Source organism: Lathyrus oleraceus, chromosome 4 (genome assembly GCF_024323335.1).
Source record: "Lathyrus oleraceus cultivar Zhongwan6 chromosome 4, CAAS_Psat_ZW6_1.0, whole genome shotgun sequence".
Lineage (NCBI taxonomy): Eukaryota > Viridiplantae > Streptophyta > Magnoliopsida > Fabales > Fabaceae > Lathyrus > Lathyrus oleraceus.
In genome coordinates, this window is record NC_066582.1 from 432,606,725 (window position 1) to 432,617,758 (window position 11,034).

At 39.3% G+C, this 11,034-nt stretch overlaps 1 non-coding gene across 1 annotated transcript; it reads right to left on the minus strand.

Moving 5' to 3' along the window:
- Positions 1-4,537: 4,537 nt before the first annotated feature.
- Positions 4,538-4,644, minus strand: LOC127077886 (small nucleolar RNA R71). Its single transcript, XR_007787652.1, has one exon. It is a non-coding gene; the product is annotated as a small nucleolar RNA R71 (small nucleolar RNA).
- Positions 4,645-11,034: the final 6,390 nt, after the last annotated feature.

An 11,034-nucleotide genomic window follows, 5' to 3' on the forward strand; every position in this document is an offset into this window, starting at 1 on the left:
CACACATTGATATGTTGGTAGACAATATATCTAAATTCAAAGTCTTTTCATTTATGGATGGATTTTCCGGTTAAAATCAGATCAATATGGCACCCAAAGATATGGAGAAGACCAAATTCATTACACCCTGGGGAACATTCTGTTATAGAGTGATGCCTTTCGGTTTAAAGAATGATGGTGCAACATACCAGAGAGTTATTACCACTCTTTTTCATGATATGAAGCATAAAGAGATTGAAGTTTATGTTGATGATATGATTGCTAAATCGAGTGATGAAGAAGAGCATGTTGAGCATTTGTTGAAGTTATTCCAGCGTTTGAGGAAATATAAACTCCGCTTGAATCCCAAAAAGTGTACTTTTGGTGTTCGTTCTGGTAAGTTAATGGGCTTTATTATCAGCGAGAAGGGTATTGAAGTTGATCCTCCCAAGGTCAACACAATACAAGAGATGCATGCGCCCAAAATTGAGAAGCATGTCAGAGGTTTTCTCGGCCGCTTGAACTATATCTCAAGATTTATAGCGCATATGACTGTCACATGTGCGCCTATATTCAAGATTCTTTGGAAAGATCAGTCTTGTGATTGGACCGAAGATTGCCATAAAGCTTTTGACAGTATCAAAGAGTATCTGCTTGAACCTCCGATTCTGTCTCCGCTTGTTGAAGGAAGACTGCTGATCATGTATTTGACTGTGCTTGATGATAGTATGGGATGTGTTCTTGGTCAGCAAGATGAATTTGGAAAGATATAATATGCAATTTACTACCTCAGTAATAAGTTTACCGACTGTGAGACTCGATATTTTATGTTTGAGAAACATGATGCGCACTGGCTTTGGCATCTAAGCGTCTGCGCCAGTATACGTTGAATCATACTACTTGGTTGATATCCAAAATGGATCCAATCAAGTACATTTTTGAGAAGCCTTCTTTAACTAGGAGGATTTCCCGTTGGCAGATGTTGTTATCTGAGTATGATATTGAATACCGATCTCAGGAAGCTATTAAAGGCAGTGTCTTAGCTGACCATTTTGCTCACCAACCTAATGAAGATTATAATTCAGTGTAGTATTATTTTCCTAACGAAGATATTTTGTACTTGAAGATGAAAGATTATGATGAACCATTGCTTGAGGAAGGGCCAGAACCTAGTTCCCGTTGGGGCATGGTATTTGATGGAGTTGTTAATTCGTATGGTAATGGCATTGGGGCAGTGATTATTACTCCTCAAGGAACTCATTTTCCGTTTACAGCAAGATTGACCTTCAAGTGTACGAACAATATGGCTGAGTATGAAGCTTGCATTATGAGGCTTAAAGAGGTCATTGATCTCAGAATTAAATATCTTGACCCCTATGGAGATTCAACTTTGGTTGTGAATCAGATCAAAGATGAATAAGAGACGAATCAACCCGTTTTGATACCATATAGAGATTATGTAAGGATAATATCAACTTTCTTTACAAAGGTTGAGTTACATTATATTCCTCGAGATGAAAACCAGATGGAAGATGCTCTTGCAACGTTGGCTTCAATGATTGTGGTGAATTTTTGGAATGAAGTTCCTAATTTGATTGTGATGCATCTTGACAGGATAACTCATGTATTTGCTATTGGAGAAGTCAAAGATGAAAAGCCTTGGTATTTTGATATCAAATGTTTCCTCCAAAGTCAGCTTTACCCGTCTAGGGCATCTTTGAAAGATAAGAAGACTTTGAGAAGATTAGCCGGAAACTTCTACCTGAATGGTGAGGTGCTTTATAAGAGAAACTTCGATATGGTTTTGCTCAGATGCATGGATAGACACGAAGCAGGCCTATTGAAGACAGAAGTCCATGAGGGTTCCTTTGGTACTCATTCCAATGGACACTCCATGGTAAAAAAAATGTTGAGAGCAGGTTACTATTGGCTAACAATGGAATATGACTGTTGCAAGCCCTTGAAGAAATGTCACAAGTGTCAAATTTATGCGGATAAGATTCATGTTCCTCTGACACTGTTGAATGTCATTTCCTCTCCATGGCCCTTCTCCATGTGGGGAATTGATATGATTCGTATGATCGAGCCCAAAGCATTGAACGAACATCGTTTTGTTCTGGTGGCTATTGATGACTTCATAAAGTGGGTTAAAGCGACATCGTATGCGAATGTAACCAAGCAAGTTATTGTAAGGTTTATCAAGAATCAGATTATATGCCATTATGGTGTGCCAAGTAAGATCATAACTGAGAATGGATCGAACTTGAATAATAATATGGTGGAAGCTGATAACACTGAAAGTTACCGTATTTTCGACTCCGATTTCACATGCATTCTAGTTGTTTTATTGTTATTTTGTTGTGTTATTGCTATGTTTTCCTTTGTTTTCAGGTTTTTACTTTAATCGGAGCCCCGATCGAGAAAAGGAGTGAAAAAGAGCTAAAAACCCTAAAATTCAGCATTTTGTACTTGTGGCCTACCCCATGGCTGGCGCCATAGACCCTGTCATGACGTGTCCAAGCTCAACTTCCCTCAACTTCCACGTTCCCCACTACTTCCACTAAGGCGCCTCATTTTGTTCTTGTGGAGGGCGCTATGACCTTGTGGCGGGCGCCACAAGAGGAAAGTTTTTCCCTCCCATTTTCAAGTTGAAGGGCATCCCTGTAATTTCCATCTTTTTACTTGCTTATAAATAGACACTCGAAATCACATTTACAATCATCCAAACTTAGAGCAGAGGCAAACTCAGAGCGACTTTGTTTCACTTAGGCATATATTCAGTATTATAAAGTGGTAATTGCTTCGCATTGGAGTGTTACCACAATTGTGTAATCGAGTCTGTGATAGAGTCTGTAATCGAGTTTGGAGCACTTTGGAAGGAAGTTAATCCTGCCGCCATTTTCATTTCCGCTTTGCAATTTACTCAACCCTCCGATTGGAGCAGGTTTTTATTACTTGTCTTTATCTTATTTATTTTCCCGCACTCGCTTTACTTTATTTATTTCTCGCACTCGCTTTACTTTATTTATTTCTCGCACTCACTTTACTTTATTTATTTCTTGCACTCGCTTTACTTTATTTATTTCTCGCACTCGCTTTAAATTATTTACTTTCCGCACTCGCTTTAAATTATTTACTTTCCGCACTCGCACTACTTTTATTTACTTTCCGCACTCGCACTACTTTTATTTAAATTAATGCACTTTTACTTTACCATGTCTAACTAAATTTATAAGGTTAGAATGTAAGGATCGTAATTGAACCAGTAATCCGTACAATTGTTCGTAGAAACACTTAAGGTCTATTTTAACTTTCAACTTAAGTTTTCCCGCACTTCAATTCCGTTGGGTAAGATCGAAAGCCGTCCAACGTCTATCTAAACTTAATTGTTTTTAACTATTTCAAAAACAGCGAAAGCGCTTTGTTTAGTTCATTAGGAGATTTTAACATTAAGAAGAAAAGAGATTTTAAAACTATTTTCGGACGCGTTTATAAGTTTAGAGTCTGGTTTGTGAGAACCTCTTTTGGTTAAGAAATCCAGGTTATAATACTTTTCAACTTAGTCAAGAAACTATATTTCTTAAAAATAGGTTTACTACTCTAACACAATGCGCGCCTTTTTATAAGTGACAATAAGAGGGTTTGATTAGGGAGTACAACTTGGTTTTGAATACGCGAAAGCGACAGTTCCTGTTAAATTAGTTCTTTTCAAAGTAGGAAACATTGCCCATAAGTAGTTCTATTAGCAAGTACTTGGATTATCAATTGATTATGTGAATTACATTCGACCCTATTTTTATTAATTAAACTCTATTCAATACTTTACTTTTCATTGCACACTCTAAAAACACCTATTTTGATTGCCTTTGATAAACACCATAACAATAGATAACGATAGATTGACACTTGGTCTCTGTGGATTCGACAATCTTTTATATTACTCTGACGCGTTCGTATACTTGCGAAACAACCGCATCAAGTTTTTGGCGCCATTGCCGGGGCCCAATTTCGTCAAATTTCATTTCCCTGTTGTTATATCGTTTAGACTTAGGCTATTTCCCGCCGGTCAATGCGAAGAACTCGCAACACCGGAAGTTTAAGCTTAGTATATCCTCTGGCGGAACCTGAACGTTACGCTCGCGCACGTTTATTCTTTCATAGAATTAAGAGAGTTATGGCTGAAGATCAAAACCAAAGACCTCTTAAAGATTTCGCTCAACCATCTATGAAGAACCTAGTTCTAGTATAGTAAACCCAACCATCCCAGCTAATAATTTTGAACTTAAACCATCCCTGTTGCAACTAGTGCAACAGAGACAATTCGCAGGTCTCGCTACTAAGAACCCAAACCAACATTTAAAAATATTTCTTCAATTAGCAAACACTTTTAAAACCAATGGAGCTTCTCCTGAGGCAATACGTTTAAGATTATTTCCTTTTTCCCTCAGAGATAAAGCCCTATCATGGTTATATTCCCTTCCACTCAATTCTATTACGACTTGGGATAACCTTAGAAGAGTTTTTCTTGCTAGATATTTTCCCCCGAGTAAAAACCACCGTTCTTCGAAACCATATAACTAGATTTACCCAAAACCAAGGAGAATCGTTGTTCGAAGCTTGGGAGAGATATAAAGAGTTGTTACGAGCATGCCCACATCATGGTTTAGAAAATTGGTTAATCATTCAAACCTTCTATAATGGACTTCCTTACAACACAAAAATGACCATCGACGCTGCCGCAGGCGGTGCTCTGATGAACAAACCTTATCCTGAAGCTAGTGCCCTCATCGAAGATATGGCTCAAAACCATCAATCATGGGGAGTCGAACGAGCGACAGTTGAGAAGAAGGAAGCCCAAGGAGGAGTGCATGAACTAAGCTCTATAGACATGATACAAGCTAAAATGGACGCATTAGCCCTCAAAGTCGAGCATATGTGCATAAACTCGAATACTGTAGCCGCAGTTTCGTCGAATTGTGAGATATGTGGAACCAAAGGACACCAATCTGCAGAATGCAGTCTATTAAACGAAACCCACTTTGAGCAAGTGAACTACACCCAAGGGAACCCATATTCGAATACCTATAACCCTGGATGGAGGAATCACCCGAACTTCTCCTATAAAAACAATAACCCTATTCAAAATAATGCACCTCCGAGACCTAGTTATCAAGCCCCTAGATCAAATCAACCTATGCAACCTGTACCACCAAAACCGAGCCTTGAGAAAATTATGGAAAATTTTATCACCGCTCAAACCCAACAAAACAAGGAGTTCATGAACCAGAACATTCATGTTAACGAATTGATTACTCAGTTAGGAACCAAGGTTGACCAAATAGTTACTCATACCAAGATGCTTGAAACCCAGATCTCTCAGGTAGCTTTAAACCAAGCCCCTCAGACTACACCTGGAGGACAGTTCCCTGGACAACCTCAACAAAATCCGAGAGGACAAGCCAATGCCATTACCCTACGAAGTGGTAACGCTTATGATGAGCCACCAAACCCTAGATTGAGTGAACCCGAAACTTCTAAGGAATGTACCAAGCCCACGGACGAAGTAAAGGAACCAGAGGAATCTGAAAACCATGAAGGTCGAGAAAAAGGAGAGGAACCTAAAGATAAAACTTACGTACCATCCCCCGCCATATAAATCACCTATACCATATCCCCAAAGACTCAAACAAACCCAGATCAATAAACAATATCAAAAATTTATTAAAGTTATAGAAAAACTTCATGTAGAAATCCCTTTCACAGAAGCCATCACCCAAATACCTTCTTATGCAAAGTTTCTCAAAGACATCCTTACCAACAAACGTAGACTTGGCGATCCAAAGCCTTTGGAATGTAATGCTATTTCCGAGGACAAATTAGCAAAGAAAGATAAAGATCCTGGAAATTTCTCCATTCCTTGCCTTTTGGGTAATCATGTCATCAAAAAACCTTTTCTAGACTTAGGAGCTAGTGTGAGCTTAATGCCTTTAGCGGTTTGTGAGAGGTTAAACTTAGGAGAATTACAACCCACTAAGATGTCACTTCAGTTAGCCGATAGATTTGTTAAATATCCGATAGGCATTTTATAAGATGTCCCTGTTAGGATAGGTCAGTTATTTATCCCTACTGATTTTGTTGTCATGGACATCAAAGAGGACAATGATATACCAATCCTTCTAGGTAGACCATTCTTATCGACTACAGGAGCCATAGTAGATGTCAAGAAAGGAAAGTTGACATTTGAGGTAGGTGATGAGAAAATAGAATTTATACTTTCGAAATTTCTTATGGCACCTGTGATGGGAGACTCGTGTTATGCCTTAGATATCATTGATGAATGTGTTAGAGAATTAGAACAAAAAGAAATTATAAAAACAATTAAGTTACCATCAACTCTCATAAGGGAAGATGATGACTTTAAGAAACACTACGTCGATGATAACCTTTACGAATGTTTATCCCTTACTCCAGATCCTATGCCATGCCCTAAGAAACCAACCTTAGAACTTAAGGAACTGCCTAAGAACCTGAGATATGAGTTCCTCGATGAAAAGATGAATCGTCCAGTTATAGTCAGTGCTACCTTGAGCCAAGAGGAAACGAACCAACTTTTAGACGTTTTACGAAGATATCCCTCAGCCTTAGGATATAATATCTTTGACCTGAAAGGTATAAGTCCATCCGTATGCATGCATCGGATTTCGCTCGAAGAAGATTCAAAACCCTCTAGGGAATATCAGAGAAGAATAAACCCTATAATGAGTGATGTTGTTAAAAAGGAAGTTCTTAAGTTACTTGAGGCAGGTATAATCTACCAGATCTCGGATAGTAAGTGGGTGAGCCCTATGCATGTAGTACCTAAAAAGGGAGGCATCACAGTCGTGCAAAACGATAAAGGCGAACATGTAGCAAAACATTTAGAAGGAGGATGGCGGATGTGTATAGATTATAGAAAATTAAATAAAGCAACTAGGAAGGATCATTTCCCTTTACCATTTATAGACCAGATGTTGGAGCGTCTAGTCAGACACTCTTACTTCTGCTATCTAGATGGATACTCTGGATTCTTCCAAATACTTATCCACCCCGAAGATCAAGAAAAAACTACCTTTACATGCCCTTATGGAACTTTTGCCTACAGACGAATGTCGTTCGGCCTCTGTAATGCCCCAGCTACTTTCCAACGCTGCATGATGTCAATCTTTGCAGATTACCTAGATGGTATCATGGAAGTGTTTATGGATGATTTCTCGGTTTGCGTATTTGATTTCCACAATTGTCTTGCTAACCTTGAGAAAATCCTGGAGAGATGCATGGAGGTGAACCTCGTGCTAAATTGGGAAAAATGTCATTTCATGGTGACCGAAGGAATAGTTTTAGGACATATAGTTTCCAAAAAAGGTATAGAGGTAGATAAAGCTAAAATAGAAGTTATAGAAAACCTAAAACCACCAAAAACCATCAGAGAAGTCCGAAGCTTCCTTGGACACGCTGGATTCTACCGGCGTTTTATTAAGGACTTCTCCAAAATAACTAAACCTTTAACTAGACTTTTAATGAAAGATGCTAAATTCATTTTCGATGAAAAATGTAATGACGCATTTAATCTTTTAAAGCAAGCATTGATCTCAGCACCCATTATGAAACCACCTGATTGGTCGGAACCTTTTGAGATAATGTGCGATGCTAATGATTACGCAGTTGGAGCCGTTCTAGGACAAAGGAAAGATAAAAAATTACATGCCATTTATTATGCCAATAGAACCCTAGATGCTGCCCAACTTAACTACGCAACAACTGAAAAAGAATTACTCGCTGTAGTTTTCACTATAGACAAATTTAAATCTTATCTAGTAGGAGCAAAAATTATAGTTTACACCGATCATGTTGCCATTCGTTACCTATTAAGTAAAAAAGATGCCAAGCCCAGGTTACTCCGATGGATTCTATTACTACAAGAGTTTGATTTAGATATAAGAGATAAAAAAGGCACTGAAAATGTAGTAGCCGATCACCTTTCTAGGCTAGAACATCTAAAACCTGAACTAGTACCCATAAACGATGGTTTCGTCTATGATAGATTGATCGCTAGAGTAGAAACCATTGAAGATAATAACCTAGATCCTTATGAGCACTCCCAAAATTCCTTAGCAATAAGTAACGTACCCTGGTATGCAGACTTCGTTAATTACCTAGCTGCTGATATAGTACCGCCTGATCTTGACTACCACCGCAAAAAGAAATTCTTCCACGATATGAGAAACTTCTATTGGGACGAACCGCTCCTTTTCAAAAGGGGTAAAGATGGCATTTTTCGCCGTTGTGTTCCAGAAGAAGAGGTAAATAGTATTATCGAGCATTGTCATTCTGCACCATATGGTGGACATGCGAGCACATCTAAGACATACGCCAAGATTCTTCAAGCTGGCCTATTCTGCCCTACCATGTGGCGTGATGTCTATGCTTGCATTGTCAAGTGTGATAGATGCCAACGCACTGGAAACATTTCAAGGCGTGATGAAATGCCTCTAAGAAACATTCAGGAAGTAGAACTCTTTGACGTATGGGGTATAGATTTCATGGGACCTTTTCCACCATCCTTAGGAAACAGGTATATCTTAGTAGCCGTAGACTATGTGTCTAAGTGGATTGAAGCTATAACTGCACCCACAAACGACACTAGGGTAGTAATCAAACTATTTAAAAACTATATATTCCCTAGATTTGGAACACCATATTTAGTCATAAGCGATGGAGGATCACACTTTATATCGAGAATATTTGACAAACTTTTAAGAAAATATGGAGTTAGGCATAGAATAGCAACACCATACCACCCACAGACTAGTGGCCAAGTAGAAGTATCTAATAGGGAGATAAAACAAATCCTAGAGAAAACTGTTTCTATTTCTAGGAGAGACTGGTCTCAGAAGCTTCAAGAAGCATTATGGGCCTATAGAACCGCTTTCAAAACCCCTTTAGGAACTACTCCTTATCAACTAGTTTATGGAAAATCCTGTCACTTACCGTTCGAATTAGAGCATAAGGCCTATTGGGCCATTAAAACTTTGAATTTAGACTACCTAGCCGCTGGAGAAAAGCGTACCCTAAACATTCATAAATTAGAAGAACTTAGGCAATCTGCCTACGAGAATGCAAAAATATATAAAGAGAGGACAAAAGCCTATCACGACAAAAGAATAATAAAGAAAAATTTCAATATAGGCGATCCTGTTCTCCTTTTTAACTCTATGTTACGACTCTTTCCTGGAAAGCTACGTTCAAGATGGACTGGTCCTTTCGAAGTATCCAAGATTCTGAGATCCGGAGCTGTAGAAATCAAGAACGATACCTATAGTCCATTCATTATAAATAGACAAAGACTGAAGCTCTACGAAGGAGGAGACATTCCAACATACTACTCAAGCCACACCCTGATTGATCCACCAATTCCTACTACTACAGGTGTATAAATTCTAATCGTCAAGCTATTGACGTTAAACAAGCACTACGTGGGAGGCAACCCATGGTTTTTCTTTCATTTTACTTTTTCGTATTTATTTAATTTTATTTTTATTTTATCTTATCATATTTTGCATTGAGACTAAGATTTGAATGGTTTGCATTTTCAGGATCACTTTCTTAACTTTTACAGGATGCAGGATTTCGATGACATGCACGTGGCCTACAGAGATAATGCTCGGAGGGAGCGCTACATTGCTTTGTATCAGCGCCCTATGGCACCCACACGTTATCCTGATCAGCACTGTATGGAGGCACTGGGTATCGAGCCGAGTATCCGATTCCTTAGCCACCAGCTTCACTGGGACGAGCTTGCTGATGACTTGAGTAACACCTATAGGAACCTGACTTTGGAGTTCCTGAGTTCATTCGACTATGACCCATACTCTGGACCAGATGGGTATGCTGCTTTCAGGCTTTTCGGAGTTGAGTACTCCTTCATCCAGAAAGAGTTCGGCGACCTATTGGGCTTCCAGACCACTCTTGATGCTATCCCGGAGACACCTATGGGATATTTTCTAGGTAAGGAGGTTGAGAAGTTTTGGAGTGATATCTCAGGTGGCGGAAGCCAGGATCCATCTATGCAGATGTCTCATGTCATACATAACCCCGCCTTCAGATACTTTCAGATGACATTAGCATATTCCTTCCTGGGAAGACCGGATGCAGAGACACTGCTGAGTGAAGAGGAGATCTTCCTATTATTTTGTGCATCCCAGTCTCGCACAGTAGCATGTGGGAACTTTTTATTATACAGTCTCAGCGGTATCTCCAGATCTACCGAAGGAGTCATCCATGTTGGCGGAATCATCACGCAGATTGTTGTCGCTTTAGGTCTGTCTCGCAAGCTGTTACATCTTCGGACCTACTGTGGGTACACTACCATGGACATCGACTTCTGTCTGACCAGAGGGTTGATGAGGAGAGCCTCTTTCCACCCATGTCAGTTCCGACTGCTAGTCGACAGCGAGGCTATCCATTACTTCACACTGCCAGATCCTATGATGACCAGTGTGCATGATCCAGCAAATTGGAGTTATGCTCTGGAGGGCCAGGGAGAGACCGTTGAGGAACCGAGATCACCACCCATTTTCTGAATACACGCCTACACCACCATCTCCCAAAATCACTGTTTTCTCTAATAATCTTTCATTGCAGACACCCGACATCCGCACTCTGATTGCTGAGTGTCATAGAGAGATCGCAGCGCTTAGACAGGAGGTGGTTGACCTCACTTTACAGATGGGAGTGTTCGATCTCACCCATGCTACTGAAGCTGACTGTCTATATCAGGAGATCGCAGATCTTAAGCAGGAGGTATCCATGCTTCGTGGTTCCTCTCAGGAAGATGACATCCCCACTATATGATCTCACCATTTCATCTTATTTTATCTCTTTTTTATATTTCTCGTATTTACATAACTCATCTTATATTATCACATTTGGAATATTATATAAACTACATCTATACATTGATATTTCTACTTTTATCTATATATGTCTTATTTTTCGTTTTATTTGCAATTTTTATTT